Below are 23,040 nucleotides of genomic sequence, written 5' to 3' on the forward strand. Positions count from 1 at the left end.
AATAGTCACAGAATCATAGAAAAGGATAAAGCTCAAATATTTCCATTCACCACTGAGCTGAATATACAGGAATGATAGCGCCCCAATGCTCCAGCCCCAGCTTCCATACCATTTCCAGGGATTGTGCAGCTGTTCTAAGAACGTTCCTCATTAAAGATTCAGTCCTCAAGGGTGATCCAAATATAAAATTCAGCTTTAAGAAGGGAAGTATGAGTTCCACCCTAATAGTTACTCCTCTCTTCTTTTAAAACACAAAATTCCTGGCCAATTTGTCCAGAAGAGCCTTCCCCAAGTGTTAGAAATACTTGAAAATTAAGGAATAGAGCAGTAATTTAAAGTAAGTCCCAATTTCTAAAATATCTGTGCTACTTAAATGTTGAAATTCTTTAAGGTCCAGCTATCTTACATAGTATATAACTATTTCTGCAGAGTTTATAGAAATAATAACCAAGAAGAGAATAAACACACTTTTAAAAGTCTACAATATAGGCTGGGAGGTGGTGGTGCACACCTTTAATCCCATCACTCGGGAAATAGAAGAAGGCCCATCTCTCAGTTTGTGGCCAGTCTGGTCTACAAAGAGAGTTCCAAGACAGGCTCCAAAGCTATATAGAGAAATCCTGTCTGGAAAAACCAAAAATGTCTACAATATATTAATTACTGATGATTAATAGGACATGGAAACTTCAGTATTGTACTTTCCAGGTGATCTCACATCATTATACACATGAAATTCAGTCAAAACTTTAAGAAAACTCAAAATCCTACCAAAATTACTTATGTAAGTCTCAACTAGACAGCCTCACGTCCTTTGAAGAAAACAGGTCTACTGCATTACTGTTAGGTCTCAAACCAGACCTAGGTGCATATTTAACATATCAAAGCAGACTCTGTCTGCCAGTCTCTCAGCATTGCTATGATCTGTTAAAGAGACATCCTGGCTGGCATAGCACTCCACCTACCCTAAACTCTCCATCCCAGTGACTGGGTTATGTGTCTTCCTCTTGCTTCTCTTCACATTATAACCCAGCCATTTTAGTTACACTGACCTCTTGACTCCTGGTTCCCCCTCTTTCTACTTCTCTCTCCCACCTCTGCCTGGGCCTCTGTTCTCCCTTCTATCTCTTTATTAGACCCTAATTCCTTAGGAGCAGTCATGTCCTCCTTTTATTTCCTTTTATTCAATTAATACAAAATAAATTCTTTTCAAGTTCAATTTCTGAAGACATCCAATAGGGAGCAACTGAAGAGAGGACAAAAATAGGAGGCTAGAAGTAAAGTTGAGTTGCAGGTTCCTCAGAAAGCACACTGAGAAAAGGAAGCGGTGGACAGAGGGAACCCTCGGTGTCCTCAGACCTCCTCAAACACATGCACACTAATTAATACATCCCACACAAACACAAACACAAAGAAACAGAAGGTAAAGAAACTAAATAATACTCTAAACTCATCTCAAAACAACTTGTTTTCTGTATTTGAAAGTATACATGAAATGACGGAACAGAGTATAAAAAATGATTCCCGAATTTAAAAACTTATGTGTGTCTGTGTATGATAAGTTGGAGGAGCTGGGTCTCTCCTGTCATGTGGGTCCCAATCATCAGGCTTGTAGGTAAAGGCTGAGTCACCTCCCTTAATTCTTAATTCTTTAATATACAAACATATAGGGAAAAACTGAAAACAGCATAGTTACATAAAAATCTTTAGTTTCCAGTTTCAGTAAAATGAAGACTTATCTGGAAATAAAAAAATGACAAAACATACTCCAACAATCACAGGAAAGATATTGTCATCCCGCTTTTGCTTGGGAACTGAGGAGGAAGCTCTGTTGGTGGAAGGCTGGACCGCTTGCTACTGGATAATTGTAGCCCTTCATGTTGCACCTCTCCAGGTTCTTAAGGGATTCTCTGTTTGGGTTCCATTTTGTACGAGTTTGGCAAATAACCTGCAGAAACGAGCTGTGCTTGCAAGGACTTCCTAGTTCCCAAGAATTTAAGAATAGAAAAAATTTTCACTTGGTCAACTTAATTCCCTTCTTTTATTTTTCCCTCCCTCACTCCCCTAACTTTCCCCATTTTCCAAGCTGTTTGCTTTGCAATGTGTTACTGGTAATGAGTTGCATATAATGCAATCTTAACTTGTATTCTTCTAAGTATTTGAGTTCAAAACTCCTGTATCTAAAGAAATACGGTTTGGGTCATTAATAAAGATAATCTTTCTATCTAAAAAAATTTCTGAAGGCTATTTTTCACCACTATGGTGTTTCATGTTAGAAATAGACAAAAATATGATACTTACATGAAAGAAAACTCAGGTTGTCAGACTTGGTGACAAGTGTTTTTATCTAGTCATCTGGCTGGGCCAGTGAAAATGTTTGGAGAGAGTTAAGTTATATTACAGCGAGCTATGCATAACACTGAGTTCAAGAAGTCAATGAAATTTGTAGTATGCTTGTAGCCACTTCTGCAGCATTAAAATGATAGCATCTATGGCCACAGGAGTCAGGGGTGGGGTTCCAAGGAGAACTGGGGATAGAAAGCACCAATTAGTTAGGGATGTATTGGGGCTACTAAAGTGATATTCCTGAACTGACAGATATTACCATTACTATGTGGTCGGGACACAAAAGAACAAGTAGAATCTGAAAACTGTTCAATCTTTCAAAGAAGATGTCACCAATTTGTTGTCAGGAAGCCATAAATAAAAAGACTAGGAGGTAAGAGGAAGATGGCAGCGGGGGTGCAGTGGTGAGGTGCTCCAGCACGGGGATGTGGGACGGAGGGAGGAGACGGTGCCCGCGTGCCACGGGAGTATGACCGGGCTGTGGGAGCTGGTGTGGCGTGTGCTGCACGTGCTGCTATGCCTGCACAGCGCTCACCTCCTGGCTCTGCCTTTGCTTCCCCTGGAACTGGATCTGGAGGAGCTGCTGTTGCGCTGCCTCCACTGCGGTCCTAGCGCAGCTCGGCTTCACGCTCAGCAAGCCCTGGCCCTTGGCAGGAACCAGGATCATCACCTGCACCCTCACTGGGCCCCAGGCTGGCTGCCACCCCACCAAGGCCGTGCTGGTCTTCGGAGGGCGGGTCTCTGCACAAGCTGCTACTGCCTGGTGGTCACCAAGGAGGAGCCTGAGCCCAGCTTCTCAGACACCGTGAGCCTCAGTGGTGTGGTGTATGGCCTTGGGGATCTCTACATTAGTGTCTGATTGATGGATAAAATTTTGAAACAACAACAGGAACTTTTGGGCCGAGATTGTTCCAAATAATCACCAGAATTTGCAAGTAGTAATGACAAAGACGACCAAGTTTTAAATTGCTCTTCAGCAGTGAAGGTGCTGTCCCCGGAAGATGGAAAAGCAGATATTCTGAGAGCTGCTCAGGACTTTTGCTCAGCAGCAGAGGACACTCAGAGATTTAGATGTAGATCTGCTAGAAGACTTACTTAGTTCACATGGTTTCCCTGACCCTGAGTTAGTATGGAAGTTTGAATCCTGTGGACAGCATCTTAGGCTTTCTTCCCTGACAAATCAGATTGACTGAGATTGTCTCTTGTCTTCTCACCAAAACACCAGTTATGAGGACGATTTCTTCGCCCTTCGTCAGAACACAGCTTGTGAACAGCACCTGGGAAAGTAGCGGTTCATGTAATATGACATCAGGCTTTTGGAGAAAAGAACCCAATTGATTCTGATGTTCATAAAGTACCTATAAAACCTTGTACTCACCTAAAAAAATTTTAAAAAACCCAGGACCAAGGCCCCCATGATTCAGGCTTTTGTTATCCAAGTGTCCTATAGCATAAATGCCAACATATTGCTCTGAAGGAACAAGACACTAAGACAGTAACAGGAGGCTACAGAATATGCTAAACTGAAGAGAATGAAAGAAGCCAGGAACAGATTGTCAAGAGACATAGGTTGTCCTCACTGAGAGTTTCTACTTCTAAATCTCAGACCAGTAAAAAGTAAGAGCATTGGGGCCAGAGAGATGGCTCAACAGTTAAGGGGACTGACTGCTAGACCAGAGGACCAGGTTCGATTCCCAGCATAGCAGCTAACAATGATCTGCAACTCCAGTTCCCTTTTCTGGTCTCTGCGGACATTGTGTGAATGCAGTGCATAGACTACATGCAGGCAAAATACCCAGGTACATTAAAAAGTACATGGAGGAGGAGTAGAAGACTGGAAATAATCAAACTGAGGGCTGAAACCAGCAAAATAGAAACACAGAAAAGAATACAAAGAATCAACGAAACAAAAAGTGGGTTCTTGGAGAAAATCAACAAGATTGACAAACCCCTAGACAAACTAATCAAGTGACAGAGAGAGAACACTCAAATTAATAAGATCAGAAATGAAAAGGGGGACATAACCACAGACACAGAGGAAATTCAGAGAATCATTAGATCTTACTACGAAAGTTTATATGCCACTAGTTGGAAAATGTACAACAAATGGACTGGTTTTTAGATAAGTACCATTTACCAAAGTTAAATCAAGACCAGGTGAACAATCTAAACAGACCTGTTAGTCGCGAAGAATTAGAAGTTGTTATCAAAAACCTCCCTACCAAAACCAGGACCAGATGGTTTCAATGCAGAATTCTACCAGAACTTCCAAGAAGTGCTAATACCTATAATTCTTAATGTATTTCACAATATAGAAACAGAAGAGTCATTGCCAAACTTTTTTTAAGAAGCTACCATTACCCTGATACTAAAACCACACAAAGACACAACCAAGAAAAAGAATTACAGGCCAATCTCACTCATGAACATCGACGCAAAAATTCTCAACAAAATCCTGGCAAACCAAATCCAAGAACACATTAGAAAAATTATCCATTATGATCAAGTAGGCTTCATCCCAGAGATGCAGGGCTGGTTCAACATACGCAAATCTATCAATGTAATCCATCATATAAATAAACTGAAAGAAAAAAAACCATATGAACATTTCATTAGATGCTGAAAAACCATTTAACAAAATTCAACATCCCTTTATGATAAAGGTGTTGGAGAGATTGGGGATACAAGGATCATACCTAAATATAATAAAAGCTATTTACAGCAAGCCGACAGCTAGCATCAAACTGAATGGAGAGAAACTCAAAGCCATTCCATTGAAATCAGGAACACGACAAGGCTGTCCACTCTTCCCCATACCTCTTCAATATAGTGCTTGAAGTTCTAGCAATAGCAATACAACAACATAAGGGGATCAAGGGGATTCGAATTGGAAAGGAAGAAGTTAAACTCTCGTTATTTGCAGATGATATGATAGTGTACATAGCGACCCCAAAAACTCTACCAAAGAACTCCTACAGCTGATAAACACCTTTAGTAATGTGGCAGGGTAAAGATCAACTCCCAAAAATCACTTGCCCTCCTATACACAAGGGATAAAGAAGCAGGGAGGGAAATCAGAGAAACTTCACCTTTCACAATAGCCATAAATAGCATAAAATATCTTGGGATAACTCTAACCAAGGAAGTGAAAGACCTATTTGACAAGAACTTTAAGTCTTTGAAGAAAGAAATTGAAGGGGATACCAGAAAATGGAAAGACCTCCCCTGCTCTTGGATTGGGAGGATCAACATAGTTAAAATGGCAATTCTACCAAAAGCAATCTATAGATTCAATGCAATCCCCATCAAAATCCCATCAAAATTCTTCACAGACCTTGAGAGAACAATAATCAATTTTATATGGAAAAACAAAAAACCCAGGATAGCCAAAACAATCTTATACAATAAAGGAACTTCTGGAGGTATAACCATCCCTGACTTCAAACTCTATTACACAGCTACAGTATTGAAAACAGCTTGGTATTGGCATAAGAACAAAGAAGTCGACCTATGGAATCGAATAGAAGACCCAGATATTGACCCACAAACCTATGAACACTTGATTTTCGACAAGGGAGCTAAAGGTATGCAATGGAAGAAGGAAAGCATCTTTAACAAATGGTGCTGGCATAACAGGATGTCAACCTGTAGAAGAATGAAAGTAGATCCATATCTATCACCATGCACAAAAATCAAGTCCAAATGGATTAAAGACCTCAACATTAATCTGACCACTTTGAACCAGATAGAAGAGAAAGTGGAAGTAATCTACAAGACATAGGCACAGGAGACCACTTCCTAGGTAGAACCCCAGTAGCACAGACAATAAGAGAATCAATTGTCCCGCGCTACGGTCTCGCCAGCAAGAACGACGCGGGGCACTTAGGATACTTTTGTAGTAAAGCTTTAATGCCTCTTGAGAGGGAGAGCATCAGCTTCCAAAGCGGAGACCCCGAATGAGGGGAACCCAGCCCTTATAAAGGAAACAGTCCTCGCTTCTGACGTGTCACTCTTGGATCGGTCCACTGCCCATTATCCCAAATGATGCCTCGGGAGTAGGCAGGGACGCAGCGGTAGAGAGTTACAAAGCACGTGCGCTGGGATTAAAGGCGTGTGCTACATCACCTTGAACTCACAGAGATCTGTTTGTCTCTGCCTCCCAGGCATTGGGACCAAAGGCGTATACTACCACGCCTTGAGGTCACAGAGGTCAATCTGCCTCTGCCACCCAGGCATCAGGACTAAAGGTGTGTGCCGCCACACCTTGGGGTCACAGAGGTCAATCTCTACCTTTGTTCCTAGAAGCAATGGAGAATGTGGTCCGGCCCTCCACAATCAATGAATAAATGGAACCTACTGAAACTGAGAAGCTTCTGTAAAGCAAAGGACACTGTCAGTAAGACAAAAAGACTACCTTCCAACTGGGAGAAGATCTTCACCAACCCTTCATCAGACAAAGGTTTGATCTCCAAAATATACAAAGAACTCAAGAAACTAGACACTAAAACTCTAATTAACCCAATTAAAAAATGGGGTGCTGATCTGAACAGAGAATTCTCAACAGAACTTCGAATGGCCAAAAGACACTTACGGTCATGTTCAACATCCTTAGCGATCAGGGAAATGCAAATCAAAACAACTATGAGATACCATTTTACACCGGTCAGATTAGCTAAACTCAATAACACCAATGATAGCCTATGCTGGAGAGGATGTGGATTAAGGGGAACACTCATCCATTGTTGGTAGAAATGCAAACATGTGCAGTCACTTTGGAAATCAGTGTGGCGGTTTCTCAGGAAACTGGGAGTCAACCTCCCTCAGGACCCAGCAATTCCACTCTTGGGAATATACCCAAGAGATGCCCTATCATACCACAAAAGCATTTGTTCAACTATGTTCATAGCAGCACTATTTGTAATAACCAGAACCTGGATGTAGTGAGGAGCTGTGGGCAGGCCCGCTTTCCATCTCGCCCGGCTCCCACACGGCTAGCTTAGCCCTGGAAATATCAATATACAAATTGTATTCATTTAAGAACTGCCTGGCCCATTATCTCTAGAGAGTTAGTTACTGACTAACTCTCACATCTTGATTAACCCATTTCTAATAATCTGTGTAGCACCACGAGGTGGTGGCTTACCGGAAAAGATTCAGCATATCTGACCTGGTGGCTGGCTCCATGGCGTCTGCCTCATTTCCCTTCTTCCCAGCATTCTGTTCTGCTTACTCCGCCTACCTAATTTTCTGTCCTATCAAAGGGCCAAGGCAGTCTCTTTATTAACCAATGAAAGTAACACAATAGACAGATAACCCTCCTCCATCACCTGGAAACAACCTAGGTGCCCCTCAATAGAAGAATGGTTAAAGACGGTGTGGAACATATATACTTTAGAGTTTTACTCAGCGGTAAAAAACAATGACATCTTGAATTTTGCATGCAAATGGATGGAAATAGAAAGCGCTTTACTGAGTGAGGTAACCCAGACACAAAAAGAGGAATATGGTATGTACTTACTCATAAGTGGATTCTAGCCATAATTAAAGGTCTTTGAGCCTATTATTCATGATCCTAGAGAAGCTAAATGAGAAGGTGAACCTGAAGAAAATCATGTAGTTATCCTCCTGGAGATTAGAAGTAGATAAGAGTACCAGGCAACCTTGGGTGCACAGGGAGTGAAGGGGTGGGAGGTATATGAAAGGGGAGAGGGTTAGAGAGAAGGGAGTAGGGGAGGATTGGGGAAAGCTTGGGGGATTGGGATGGGGGGAGGAAGGATGGATATGGGAGCAGGGAAGTATATATCTCAACTAAGGGAGCCATTTTGAGGTTTACAAGAGACTTGATTCTAGAGGAGTTCCCAGGTCCAAGGAGAGGTCCCCAGATTGTTCCCTGGGCAGCAGAGGAGAGGGTGCCTGAACTGGCCTTGGCCCATAACCATACTGATGAATATTTTGCATATCACCATAGAACCTTCATCTGGCGATGGATGGAGATAGAGACAGAGACCCACATTGGAACACTGGACTTAACTCCCTAGGTCCAAATGAGAAGCAGAAGGAGGGAGAACGTGAGCAAGGAAGGCAAGATCAGAGGGAACCTTCACCCGATGATGGATGGAGATTGAGACAGAGACCCATATTGGAGCACTGGACTGATCCCCCAAGGTCCAAATGAGAAACAGAAGGAGAGAGAACATGAAGAAGAAAGGCAGGACCGTGAGGAGTGCGTTCACCCACTGATACAAGGGGACTGATCTAATGAGAGTTCACCAAGGGCAGATGGACTGGGACTGAACGAGCACGTGATCAAACCGGATTCTCTGAATGTGGCCGGATTCTCTGAATATGGCTGGCTCAGGGTCTTTCTGAGAAGCCATTGACAATGACACTGGGACTTGTTTCCTCTGTATATACTGGATTTTTGGGATCCTAGTCTGTTTGGATGCTCACCTTCCTAGACCTGGAGGGAGGGGGGAGGAACTTGAACTTCCCACAGGACAGGAAACCCTGACTGCTCTTAGGGCTGGAGAGGGAGGAGAAGAGGGAATGGGGGGAGTGGGAGGGTTTTGGGAGGAGGGGCAGAAATGGAAACTTTTATAAATTAATAAAAAAAACTGTCTGAAACCAAGGTTTTATTGAAAGAGTTATAAAATAATAAATAGATAGATAGATAGATAGATAGATAGATAGATAGATAGATAAATTAAACGTTTTATACTTAAAATACCTGAAGCAGTTACTGCCTTACTTGTTAGGTACAATTTTGAATCTTGAATTGTTTCAAAGACATCAGAGTAGGCCTCAGTATTTGTGGTAATTTGTTTAAAGTATTTCCTAACATTGTTATACTAAAAGTATAATGCAGGTTCAAAAAGAAAAGGTAAATAACCTGGTGTTATCAACCTCACTTCTGCTAGATTGAACAACATATCCTGAAGCAGGCCTTTTCTAGATTAGCAACTTAGTATGAAGAAATATACCAAGTTTTACTATGAAGAAAAGTCACTTGGGAATTAAATATAAGCAAAATGTAACAAATATACTTACTCCTTTTGGAAAGCCATGCACTGAGGAGAACTGAATCCAAAGACCAAGCACACCTGCACATCTGGGCTGTAACCATTCTGCAGTAATGTTTCCATCCACTCTTCCCGTCCTCCAAACGCTGCCCAGTAAACAGGGCTCACTTTGTCTGGACCAGTGTCACAAGCCCAATTAGTAGGTGGTATTAACAAATCCAAGATCCTTCAAATACACAAATGGGAGGAATATTTATTATAGTAAATCTGTCTGTTGTAATTGTTCACTATTATTTGTCTTACCACCATCATTACTTATGCTCCCAAATCCAATTTTATGTTTAGTATTTAGAACCTAATAAATCAGTAAAATACTTTTTACATTAAATATAAACTAGCTTGGATATTGCCCAGAAATAGAATGCTTGCCTACTATGCTGAAGGCACTGGGTTCAGTTCCCAGGACTGGGGCTTAGGTAATGACCATTTGTGATAACACATATCTATAAGTCAGTATTCAGAGGCTGAAACCGGATAGTCATGAGTTCAAGGCCTGCCACAGTTGCATAACAAATTCCAGGAGCCAGAGTTACCTAACAACGCTCTGCTTCACAATCAAACAAATAATAACAAAAATACAATGAAATGTTTTCTTTCTTAAACACTAATTGGTCTTCTTGATGTTTTCTTGAATTAAGTTTGTGAATATTTTATTGATTATTTCTGCCTCAATGTTTAAAGAGAAAACTGTTCAGCAATTGTTTCTTTTGTGGATCTTTGTGTGGTTTTGGGTATCAGGGTAACTCTGGGCATATAACATTAATTGTATAGTGTCTGTTCTATTTCAATTTTGTGGAATAATTTGAGGAGTGTTGGTGTTAACTGATCTTACAAACTCTAGATTTCTTGTGTGTTGGTATCCTTTGGCCCTCAGATACTTTTGGTTGTGGACTTTGATGACTGTTTCTATTTCACTAGGGATTATAGGTCTATTTAAATTATTTGCCTGCTATTGATTTAACTTTGGTGTTTAATAACTATTGAGAATGTTACCCATTAATTTTAGATTTTATAATTTGGTGGACCACAATTGCACAGCTTTTTGAAGTATGCTCTGATGATTGTCTGGATTTTGGTGTCTGTTATTATGTCCTTCTACCATTTCTGATTTAATTTTTAATAGTCTCTGTCTACCAGAGATTCTACCAGAGATCCTAGATATGACAAATACCTTCAGGTAAATGTCTGAATACAAGGTGAACTTTTAAAAATCATTATTTCTCCTACATACAAATTACAAATGGATTGAGAAAGAAATCAGGAAAATGGCACCCTTTATAATAGCAGCACAAAATATAAGATATACTGGTGTAACTATAACCAAAAAGGGAAAGATTTTTATGACAACAATTTCAAGACTTTGAAGAAAGTAATTGAAGATGATATCAGAAGAATAAAACATCTCCCATGCTCATGGATAGGTAGGATTAACAGGAAAAATAGCTATCTTACCCAAAGCAATCTACAGATTCACCATAATTCCAATTAAAATTCTTTACAGGTCTTTACAGGAAAATATTCACCTTCACATGGAAACACAACAAACCCAGAATAGCTAAAACAATACTGAAAAATATAAGACCTTCTATAGGTGTCACCATCTGTGATTTTAAGCTGTACTTCAGGGTTGTATTAATAAAAACATCATGGTATTGTCATAAAAACAAATACTTTTATCAACAGAATTGAATTAATGTCACAGACATAAATCCACACATCTATGAGAATTTGATATTTTATCAACCATCCAGAATGATACACAGGATAAATAAAAGTATCTTCAACCAATGGATGACAAGGACCATACAAAAAAAACAGCAAGCAGCTCATGGGACATGGCTTGGCAGTCAGCAAGCTCATGTCTGAAAAAGCCTTTGAGAGGTAGAGCCCTAATGACTACTTGTCTTGAGGACCTCATGCTGTTACCGAGAACACCTCTCCATATTGTACTCACGTTCACCACATCCCTCATAATCTAGGAGTTGTATGAATACTATCAAGGGGGTTTTAGCCACTCACTGGGCAGTGTTATTGATACTTATGATAATATTGATTGACTTTTCCCAAGCATTGCTGTTGAAGCAGATTAGTGATCCAACCACCACCATTAGAAAGAACTTAGGGATATATATTGTGAGTAATATTAGGTTAAGAAGCTTCTGTAAATGGCTTTGAGGTCGAAAATTTTGGGGAACAATTTAAAGTTTAGAAAGGCACACTTTTAATAGTTGAGGAAGGGACTCATTGAGGTCAAAGAACTAAAACAATATCAGCCTGGCTGTTGCTGGCTGTCATATCTTTCATGCTAAGATAGATTGGTGATGTATGGTATATAATTTTGTTTTCACCATATAATGCTCAGAAAGGAAGGATTTTTACTACTATTTTTTAGTAGGTCCTTGGAAGAGGACTCAGAATTCTTGCTCATATGAGGATACTTTTATTCATTCATAAAAATGGAATGTTATTTTCTTTGTGTTTGGTGTTTCTATGAGGAAAAATTTCATGTTTATTCAGAAGAAAAGACACATTCCACCTCTTATTACAGAGAGATGCAATAAAATTCTCCATTTAGCCACCTAGGCCTTTAAAATTAGGGTTTCCTTTTTAATCCTGAACCATTTCTAATGACATGAAATGCTTTCCTTGTACAGACAGAAAAGTATAACACTCATGACTCACCACAGAAACTCGTCTTTGAAACAGATGATCACTGCAGAAAGCCATACCTGGTGTGAGAACAGAGGATGAGCATTGCCTAATGGTGCATAGGTCGAATTAATAAATGCTCCAAGTGTCTGCTGCACCTATGGCTTGGGAAACCTTGTGGAAAGGACAGGCAGAATGATAACAAGTGCCAAAAGAGCAACAAAAAATTCATTTCCTAGAAATGACATAGAAGCTTAACCTGTGATTTTCCAACAACATGGCTGCCAAAGAAGACCTGAAATTGGACAACAAATATGAGCATGCATTCCAGACAAGGAAAACTCATTTGGCTCTTCTGTTAGCATTAGACCTTAACCTGGTCCAAAATTTTATTTACAGGCAACAAATTCCTCCTGAGTGCAGGATAGTCAGTTTTCGAGGGAGGATCCCCCACATTGATCCAATTCCAATTTGCAATCCACAAACAAATATACATTCATGGAGCATTAAACAGTGTGTCTACAGAGTTCAGAGGAGAATCCTGGGTGTTGTTCTTCACTTCCCATTTTTTTGATAAAGAGCCTGTGATCAACAGGCTGTCAGGCTTATGGCCTTTGGGAATTATCCTGTCTCTCTGTTCCATCTTTACACAAGACCACTGAAGTAGGATACAGTTGCTACCATGTCTTGGGCACACAACTCAGTTCTCTCTCTCTCTCTCTCTCTCTCTCTCTCTCTCTCTCTCTGTGTGTGTGTGTGTGTGTGTGTGTGTGTAGCCAACATGTGCCTTCTCAGTCACCTCACAGCTCACATTCACAGTAATGCAGCTTAACCTGGTCCAGACTTCTATCTTCAGCTATTTTAACCTGGAAGATAAAGTCCCAGGATCATATTCTCCTTGTCCTTCACATTCAATTCTTCAGTGCGGAGAACTTTCCCCTCATGTAGGACAATTCTTCCCTTCACCACTTTTCTCTTCCTATTATTCTTCTCAAATTCTTGCAGTTACATTTGAACACTGATGTAATTTACATTGCAAACTAGCACGATTTATATTAATTATTAGTTTATATATTGCTCAGCTTATGAAATTCATTTTTGCTATTGAAGATTGTTCTCTGTGTTTGACTTAAAAAGCTGGGTTTCAAACACATCTGTTCATCCAATGAGCTAATCAGAGTCTCTGTGACTGAGCGAAGGCACTCTTTCGCATGGTGACATTGTGAATTCTCTGTCATGTAGATGTAGCCTTATACATGATGGTACACTTCTATTTACTCATAGATGCTTCTGTGCTTAAGACTTCACTGTGTTCTGTCTGTGGACTCTCCTCCCAAGCCCAGCTACATAATGCTGGGTGCTCAACTTTGGTTCTGGAAGTTGGTAGTAAACAGTAAGGACTAGAGGGCAATTCTAGAACATCTATGACACACCTGAAAAGGAGAGTGAGGAAACCCTTGCCTTTTTCCGATTTCCATTTCACATGCCAGTCATGGAGCAATAACTGCACCACTTTTCAAATTCCTTTGACATCCTGGACTGCTGCATGTTTAAGAGACACTGTCCTAGCAAATCATAGACTAAGTCTACAAATCTTTGAGCTGGAGAAGTAGCTTTCACTTTTCAAGCTAATTGTATTTTTTAACTATAATGAAATGTTGCTAATGTAGGCACAAGCTCAGTGTTTAATAGTAGATTAGCAAAGCCACTGCTCTACAAGGTTCCTCTGTGAACATGTGCTCTTTGAGAATTTGAGACTCTGTGAAACAAATTTTACTGAGATATTTATTGTGCATGTGGTGCAGGAGCTCCTTCTCCTCCTTCAGCCAGTAGCCTCTGAGATACCAGCCCACTGGGGCACGGTCTCTTTCTCTCTCTTTAAAAACGCAGCAGCAGCCCTCTGCTCACTCTCTTGTTTCTGGCTCGTAGACTCCTTTCCTGATCATAAAGAGGGCTGTTGTCTGGGACAGTGATCTGTAAGTTTTTCCCCTTTAAATAAATAACCATTCTATTAATCATAATTCCAAACTGGTGTGGGATTTTTGGTGACTTATGCCTTCATCTGGCACCCAAACGTTTGGTTTTAGAAACCCCCTTCCCCCCCACTTGGCTGCCTGCCGCCAGCTGGACTTGGCACGTGCCCTCCCTCAGCCATGGCCTGTGCCCTGTGTGTGGAGCCAACAGTTCAATATAAACTATTACACAGTGACTTTTCTTGCTGCAATTCTTTATATTTTCTCTTTACACGCCTCAGATTGGCTTCAATCCCCCCCCCACTATAGTTTGCTTCCCCATGCAGATTTAAACTCCTTGCCTCCTGAGCTCCACAGGCCTGGACAGTCTCTGCCCACCTGGTTTGCTCTCTTTTGAGTCGTTTTTAAATCTCCCTGGCGAGCACAGCGCTTAAGTGGCGCTAATCAGAGCGCAAGCGGTTGCCAAAAGCTACAACCTCTTGGGGTGACTCTATTACGTGGAGGCACATGTGGCTTCCGGGTTGCTCTTCTCTACCCATGGATTCTGGGTTTCTAGTTCCGTGTATGAAATTGATTTAATTATATTTACTTTGTTGAGCAACTCATATTTCCCAGTTTTTAACAAACACTAAGGCGGACACTGAAACAGGATCCCATTTCTGTCACCTTTGCAGTGGTTCTAGTCGTGACTCGGCAACAGTGCCACCTGCTGGATAACAGGTAATATGGCAGTTTTCATTTCCAATGCAATGTTTACTGCTTTCTTTACTAATACCATGGATTATATCATGCGAGGTTTATATGACTATGGGGGTACCTCAATTTGCTGTTTACTAGGTTTCAGTTTTCTTCTCCATATTCTATCATTAAGGAAGAATATGGCACTCCAAAGAACGATACAATCTTTACAGATCAATAATGATTGGCTAGTTGAAAGGATTAAAATTATTGAAAATCAGAGGTTATCTGAACAAGTGGATACTATGATAGGCAAAATGGACTCCATACTCAAGGGTAAGAGGAAGTTACCTGAAAGAGTTCAGGCTGTTGAGTATGACGTTCAGACATTATCACAAAGTTTTGATAAGGTAACAGACAGAATGTACCTCTAGGATGGGAATCTACATGATATACAAGAAAAGTTCAAGGAGGACATGCTACCTTTGAAGGAAAAAATTAAAACCTTGGAATCACAGGTGCAGAATGGGAACCAAAAAATGGATACCTTAGTGAAATCACTAGAAACACATGCAGGTCAGGAGATTCAGGCTTTAAGAGAGACAATGAAAAAAGATTTGAAATGACTGAAGAAATTATTGGAACTGGTGAACAGAGTAAGAAGGCACAAGGACTGGATACAACGTCACCACTGGCTTTCAGAACTGGTTTACCCAGGGTTTTAGCGTCATACCCTGTAATTTACTCAGACAAAGCATCAACTTCTAAAGGTTCAAAGGAGTCAAAGAAGCTAGATGGACACCAATAGGAATGGATTATCTAAAAGAAATTAAGCAAACTGTCATTAATTATGGCTTGCACTCTGCATTTGTTAAGGATATGATAAGGACTTGGGCTTCTAATGTCAGAGCTACTCCCCATGATTTCTCTCAGTTAGTGTCTACAGTATTAGATGATGGACCTTCCTTGATGTTTGGAATTTATTTCAAAGAAGAATCCAAATATATGAAACAGTAAGGAAGAGCACAACGTGTGGAAGTTTCCCAAGATCAAATTCTTGGTGTAGGAGCATATGCTGATAATGCGTGAAATAATCCCACACCAGTTAGGTTTTAAAGGGGTATTTATTTTGGGGGATAAAACTTACAAAACACCAACCATCAGCAAAGGGGCCTAGTCGCTAAAGCAGGAGTTGGAACCAAATGCCGGAACCAAGAGAGCAAGCCAAGGCTTGCTGCTCTTTTTTAAAGAGAAATATACCATGCCCCAATGGTCTGGTATTTCAGTGGCTATTGGCTGAAAAAGTGGAAGGTGCTCGCACAGCACATCCCCTTTTTGTTTAAGTAAGAGAGTTCTAAACCTACTACAAAATTATATACAATAAGAACAAATGTCCTATCCTAACTAGCCTAAATCTCGCATAATAAATAACTTGGCCAAGTCATGAGAGGAAAGTAACTACAATTATCTAGTCTTCAGCCCCATAGAAGATCCAAGAAGGGAAATAATGTTACCTGAGTAATTAGGAAGTACAATCAAAGAACTTCCAAAACATGCAACAAATCACAGAGACAACTGGCTACCTGGGCAATCACCAAAGTCACGTTTGCAGCACTGAAGCAACCAATTTTGACTAAGGCCTAGAATAACTGACAGATTATTTTTAACAGGCAAAAGATTTTTTCAAAACCATCTTACTCTGTCTTGGCAAGATTTGACAGTTCTGTTTATCCATTTTCGGATTTTATCCATTTCCAGTTCTAACAGGCAAGAGATTTTTGTCAATAATGCTTTAAATAAATGCTGATTGGCCAGGTAGGAGGTGTAGGCAGAAAACCAGACAGGATGTGGAAATGATGCAAGGAGAGCAGGAGAATTCTGGGGAGGAGGAAGTTGATTCCTCCCACCCCTTCCCAGACCACCAAAGCAGCAGGATGTGATCTTTCAGCTGGAAAAGGTACTGAGTCATATTGCTAACATAGATCTGAATAATGGGTTAATATAAGCTACAAGAATTAACAAAAAGCCAGAGCTAATGGGCCAATCAGCTTCTAACTTACAGAGATCTTTGTGTAATTTTCTTTGGAACTTACCAGCTGTGGGGAACTGGGTGAGACATAAACCCCAACAAGCCAGCCCTCATGTTACAGAATGGCACCCAACATGGATAACTGCATCCACTGAAAACCTGAGAAAGCATGGGAAAGACTAGAGTAAAGCATTTTGGTTTTCAGCAGTAGCTGGAAAAAAAGCTGTACTGTTTTAAAATGCTGGTTTTCTGAGCCCTCCTGCCAGGGAAAACTCTGACTCTTTCAAGCAGATGATCATGGACACACTGTTGCAGCTTGCTTCCTGGCAAGGACCTTGAAATACCATAGAGTTGTGGCAAAAACTTCTCCATATTCCTTAGCAAATTAAAGACCCATGTGGTCAGAAAAAGAGAGATATACAGTATGAGAGATTCAAAGAGGAAGAAAACCTCTGTGGGGGTTGTTCCACACCACGGGGTCAGCATCACCACCCACCTCCCACGAGCTCTAATATCCTAGGGGTTGAACACAAGATGCACACAACACAGATACAGAGTTCAAGTCATCCTCCAGAGGAGAATGCCCCATTTATTCAAACTTAACCCAGGGTTAAATACTTTTGCCCCAGAAGTGGAGAGCCCCCTCCCAGCTAGTAGTGAGATCAAGGTGTTAGGCGCTGGCACCAGTGGCAGGAGCTTTCAGCAGGGGGGTACCAAGCTGGGAACCCTGACAGACAGATAGGAGGAGATTCAGGGCGCCTGTGAGGACCCTCCTTAGCAGGTGAAATTTCCATAGCAAAGACAGAAACAAAGTTCTAATCTAATCCCCTCTGGTCTGACAGAAATGGGCAGAGGAAGCTAAGCTGGTTAGTGTAAACATTTCTTGCATCCTGTGCTTTGGCCTCAAGGAACAGGGAAGACAAGGCCTCACATGCCCCCCTTTTATATAAAATATGATGACTAGGGCCTGTCTTAGGTGGCATGACATCAGACATGACCCCTTACCCGTCTCTGGAAGGGTGTTTAGGTCCAACACAATCCTGTCTTAGGTTGGGGAAAGTCTGCCAGAAACCTTACCCATCATAGGCTCACCAGTCAATACCATTGAGTTTAGCCAGATTTATGTTGAAAGATACTCTGAGGCGAATGCCAAAAGGACTTGACCTGAGTGGTCCTGACTCCGGCTTCATGAGATCATGAGATCATGAAGGTCACGCTCCAGCGTATATAAGCATCCCCAAAGGAGATTGTGCTTAGCATAATCCTGAAAAGTCTGCTCAGAATAGAGCCCCTTGAGTAGGGCTACAGCACAGGTGAATGGAGCCCCTGGAATAACTAGCCAGATTAAATGACAGCCAATTTGGAAATATTGTATTCCGGGGTCCAAGAAAAAACAGCAAAAGCCTATTTGTGACCCGCAGAGGTCAAAAACCCATACCCAGTTTGTAAAGATTAACTACAGTATCCAATTGTGAATTTAGCTCAATTTGAACGACCATGGCATTTTAGCCTGCGTTGAGAAGTTACTCATAGTGCCCAGAATCAGCTGACAGGATAAGAAAAAAAATAAAAGGAAAAACTGGCAGCCGTCTTTGGCACCGCAGCAATGACAGACAGATCAAGGGTAGAGAGCGGGGGAAGGTGGAGTCCAGGCATTGGATCGCTTTAGCCAGCTTCTCAGGAACCCCGCAGCTCTGGTTGGCAGGTTAGTGTCGCTGGATCTCTCTCACCAGTGTCTGTTTCGCCTTTAGGCCTCTGAGCAGGAGAATCCATAGCATGCACAGCACAGCACAGCATGTAGCAGTACCCAAATGGATATCAGCATTTCTAGATAAGACAGACAAAGCTCCTCTCCAAATTAATGCATGAATTGGACCACATTGTATATTGGGAGTGATAAAAAACTCAGAGCAAAATTTAGTTCAGCCAGTATTGATGTAGGCTGGTCTTGAACTTACAGAGATCTGTAGGTCTCTGCCTTTAAAGAGTAAATCCTATTGGCCTATGCCACCACTGTAGGCCTATGAATTGGGCTGAATAGCCAACCTTAAAACATTTTTTAGAATCAGTTTCGCCTGGAACTTTTCCAGGGGCAGAAAATAATTATCTGATCCAGTATGTTAATTATCTGATCCAACTGGATAGAATTATGTAAATTGTCATTTTTATGGGGGCAAATAGCCTCCTATCAACATTTAGAGAAATAATTAATAGGATCTTTAGAACTGAGAAGCTTCCGTATAGCAAAGAACAGTCAACAAGACATATCAGGCTACAGAATTGGAAATTCTCATCAGTCATTGATCCACTTTAAAAACATAAGGACTCTAGAAACTAGTCCTCCAAAGAATAATTAATTAAATAAAAATATATGCAATAGACCTAAACTGAAAACTCTTAATAGATGAACATAAAATGACTGAAAGACATTTAAAAATGTTTAAATATGATATCTCTAACCATTGGAGAAATGTAAATCAGAACGACTCTGAGACTCTATCTTATCTCTGTAACATAACCAAGATTAAAAATATTGCTCACAACTTATGTTAAGAGAAACTCCTCCACCACTTTTGGAAATGTAAACTGGCACAGTCTGGATTATAGTATGGCAAATTTTTAGAAAATTAGGCAATAAACCATCCCAAGACTTAGCTATGTCTCTTTTGGGCCTGTATATAAAAGATGTTTAACCATGTCACTAGGACATGTGTTTAACCATGTTTATAGTAGAATTACTTTATCATATATAGAATCTGAAAATAACCTAAATGTATCTCTTTTGTATATCTGATAAATGAGATAGCCATAAATACCATAAAATGTCTTTGAGTAACTCTAATTACACAATTGAAAAACCTGAAGAAATTTAAGCCATCAGATAATGGAAAGATCTCCTATTCTCTTGTGAAGACAGTGTCAATATAGCCAAATTGACAATATTATTGAAAATAATCTATAAATTTAATGTAAGCGCCCATTAAATTTATAATGAAAATTTTAGACTTTTAAATAAAATAATTTTAACCTTATGAGAAAAGACAAAACTCAGGATAGCCTAAGCAATCTTAAAATCCTGTGTAAATTAAGGAACTTTTGAATCTATTACAATTTCTAACTTTAAACTACTAAGGCCGTGCTGCGGGGCGGGACACAGGCCCGTTCTGTCTGCAGACTGCCTCCTGAGCTCCGGCGGGCAGATTTTTAACTATCCTTTTGTACTGCCAAGGCCTGGCCCTCGCAGCCACCTCCCGTGTCTGCCTCTGTTGTCCAGGCGTGCCCTCCGAGTGAGCCCAGGTGCAGGAACTGCCCGCCAATAAGCTGCGGGCTTGTGGCCTCTGTCAACTTAACAGCGTTTGTTATTGTGGCTGCGTTTTTGTCTTTAGGATCTTGTCGCTTGCCGTAGGCTGCTTTCCCGGGCCTGTGTTTTGCTCTGCTCCATGAGCCCATTGCGTTGGAAACAGACCCATGCCGTAGCTGTTTTGCCAGCTGCTTGGCCAAGGTGGCAACCCCCGCGCTCCCCCGGCCTGTGTTTTGGGGATACTCATTTCCCTGTTCAGTACGTGGCCCCGCCCCAGGGGCCCTGTGAGTCCTGGGCGCCAGGTTCCCCAGTCTCGTGTTCCATGTGCCTTGAGGCCTGTTTGTAATTTTTTCTCTATGGCTCTTTTGCCTCCTAGGCTGCAGTGTGTGCCCACTCTCGTTATTTGCAGACGATATGATTGTATACATGAGCGAACCCAAAAACTCTACCAAAGAACTCCTACAGCTGATAAACACCTTTAGTAATGTGGCAGGGTAAAGATCAACTCCCAAAAATCACTTGCCCTCCTATACACAAAGGATAAAGAAGCAGGGAGGGAAATCAGAGAAACTTCATCTTTCACAATAGCCACAAATAGCATAAAATATCTTGGGATAACTCTAACCAAGGAAGTGAAAGACCTATTTGACAAGAACTTTAAGTCTTTGAAGAAAGAAATTGAGGAGGATACCAGAAAATGGAAAGATCTCCCCTGCTCTTGGATTGGGAGGATCAACATAGTAAAAATGGCAATTCTACCAAAAGCAATCTATAGATTCAATGTAATCCCCATCAAAATCCCATCAAACTTCTTCACAGACCTTGAGAGAACAATAATCAACTTTATATGGAAAAACAAAAAACCCAGGATAGGCAAAACAATCTTATACAATAAAGGAACTTCTGCAGGTAGAACCATCCCTGACTTCAAACTCTATTACACAGCTACAGTATTGAAACCAGCTTGGTATTGGCATAAGAACAAAGAAGTTGACCTATGGAATTGAATAGAAGACCCAGATATTGACCCACAAACCTATGAACACTTGAATGTCAACAAGGGAGCTAAAGGTATGCAATGGAAGAAGGAAAGCATCTTTAACAAAGGGTGCTGGCATAACTGGATGTCAACCTGTAGAAGAATGAAAGTAGATCCATATCTATCACCATGCACAAAAATCAAGTCCAAATGGATTAAAGACCTCAACATTAATCTGACCACTTTGAACCAGATAGAAGAGAAAGTGGGAAGTAGTCTACAAGACATAGGCACAGGAGACCACTTCCTAGGTAGAACCCCAGTAGCACAGACAATAAGAGAATCAATGAATAAATGGGACCTCCTGAAACTGAGAAGCTTCTGTAAAGCAAAGGACACTGTCAGTAAGACAAAAAGGCTGCCTTCTGACTGGGAGAAGATCTTCACCAACCCCTCATCAGACATTGTTTTGATCTCCAAAATATACAAAGAACTCAAGACTCTAGACACTAAAACTCTAATTAACCCAATTAAAAAATGGGGTACTGATCTGAACAGAGAATTCTCAACAGAAGAACTTCGAATGGCCAAAAGACACTTACAGTCATGCTCAACATCCTTAGCGATCAGGGAAATGCAAATCAAAGCAACTATGAGATACCATCTTACACCAGTCAGATTAGCTAAAGTCAAAAACACTAATGATAGCCTATGCTGGAGAGTATGTGGAGAGAGGGGAACTGTCATACATTGTTGGTGGGAATGCAAACTTGTGCAGCCACTGTGGAAATCAGTCTGGTGGTTTCTCAGGAAACTGGGAGTCAATCTCCCTCAGGACCCAGCAATTCCACTCTTGGGAATATACCCTAGAGATGACCTATAATACTACAAAAGCATTTGTTCAACTATGTTCATAGCAGCACTATTTGTAATAGCCAGAACCTGGAAACAACCTAGGTGCCCCTCAATAGAAGAATGGTTAATAAAGGTGTGGAACATATACACATTAGAGTTCTACTCAGCGGTAAAAAACAATGACATCTTGAATTTTGCATGCAAATGGATGGACATAGAAAACGCTTTACTGAGTGAGGTAACCCAGACCCAAAAAGAGGAATATGGTATGTACTCACTCATAAGTGGATTCTAGCCATGATTAAAGGTCTTTGAGCCTATAATTCGTGATCCTAGAGAAGCTAAATAAGAAGGTGAATCTGAAGAAAATCATGTAGTTATCCTCCTGGAGATTGAAAGTAGACAAGAGTGCCAGGCAACCTTGGGTGCATGTGGGTGTGGGGGGGTTGTTGGAAGGGGAGAGGGTTAGAGAGAAGGGAGTAGGGGAGGAATCGGAAAAGCTTGGGGGATTGGGATGGGGGGAGGGAGGAAGGATGGTTATGGGAGCAGGGAAGTATATATCTCAACTAAGGGAGTCATTTTAGGGTTTACAAGAGGCTTGATTATAGAGGGGATCCCAGGTCCAAGGAGAGATCCCCAGATTGTTCTCTGGACAGAGGAGAGGGTGCCTGAACTGGCCTTGGTCCGTATCCATACTGATGAATATTTTGTATATTACCATAGAACCTTCATCTGGCGATGGATGGAGATAGAGACAGAGACCCACATTGGAACACTGGACTTAACTCCCTAGGTCCAAACGAGAAGCAGAAGGAAAGAGAACATGAGCAAAGAAGGCAAGACCAGAGGGAACCTTCACCCGTTGATGGATGGAGATTGAGACAGAGACCCACATTGGAGCACTGGACTGAGCCCCCAAGGTCCAAATGAGGAGCAGAAGGAGGGAGATCATGAAAAAGGATGTCAGGACCACGAGGAGTGCGTTCACCCACTGATACAAGGGGACTGATCTAATGAGAGTTCACCAAGGCCAGTTGGACTGGGACTGAACGAGCACATGATCCAACCAGATTCTCTGAATGTGGCCGGATTCTCTGAATGTGGCTGGCACAGGGTCTTTCTGAGAAGCCATTGACAATGACACTGGGACTTGT

At 41.2% G+C, this 23,040-nt stretch overlaps 1 pseudogene; it reads left to right on the forward strand.

Moving 5' to 3' along the window:
- Nucleotides 1-2,812: 2,812 nt before the first annotated feature.
- Nucleotides 2,813-3,632, forward strand: LOC148121262 (dehydrodolichyl diphosphate synthase complex subunit Nus1 pseudogene; annotated as a pseudogene).
- Nucleotides 3,633-23,040: the final 19,408 nt, after the last annotated feature.

Source organism: Myodes glareolus, chromosome 8, assembly GCF_982192425.1.
Source record: "Myodes glareolus chromosome 8, mMyoGla1.1, whole genome shotgun sequence".
NCBI lineage: Eukaryota > Metazoa > Chordata > Mammalia > Rodentia > Cricetidae > Myodes > Myodes glareolus.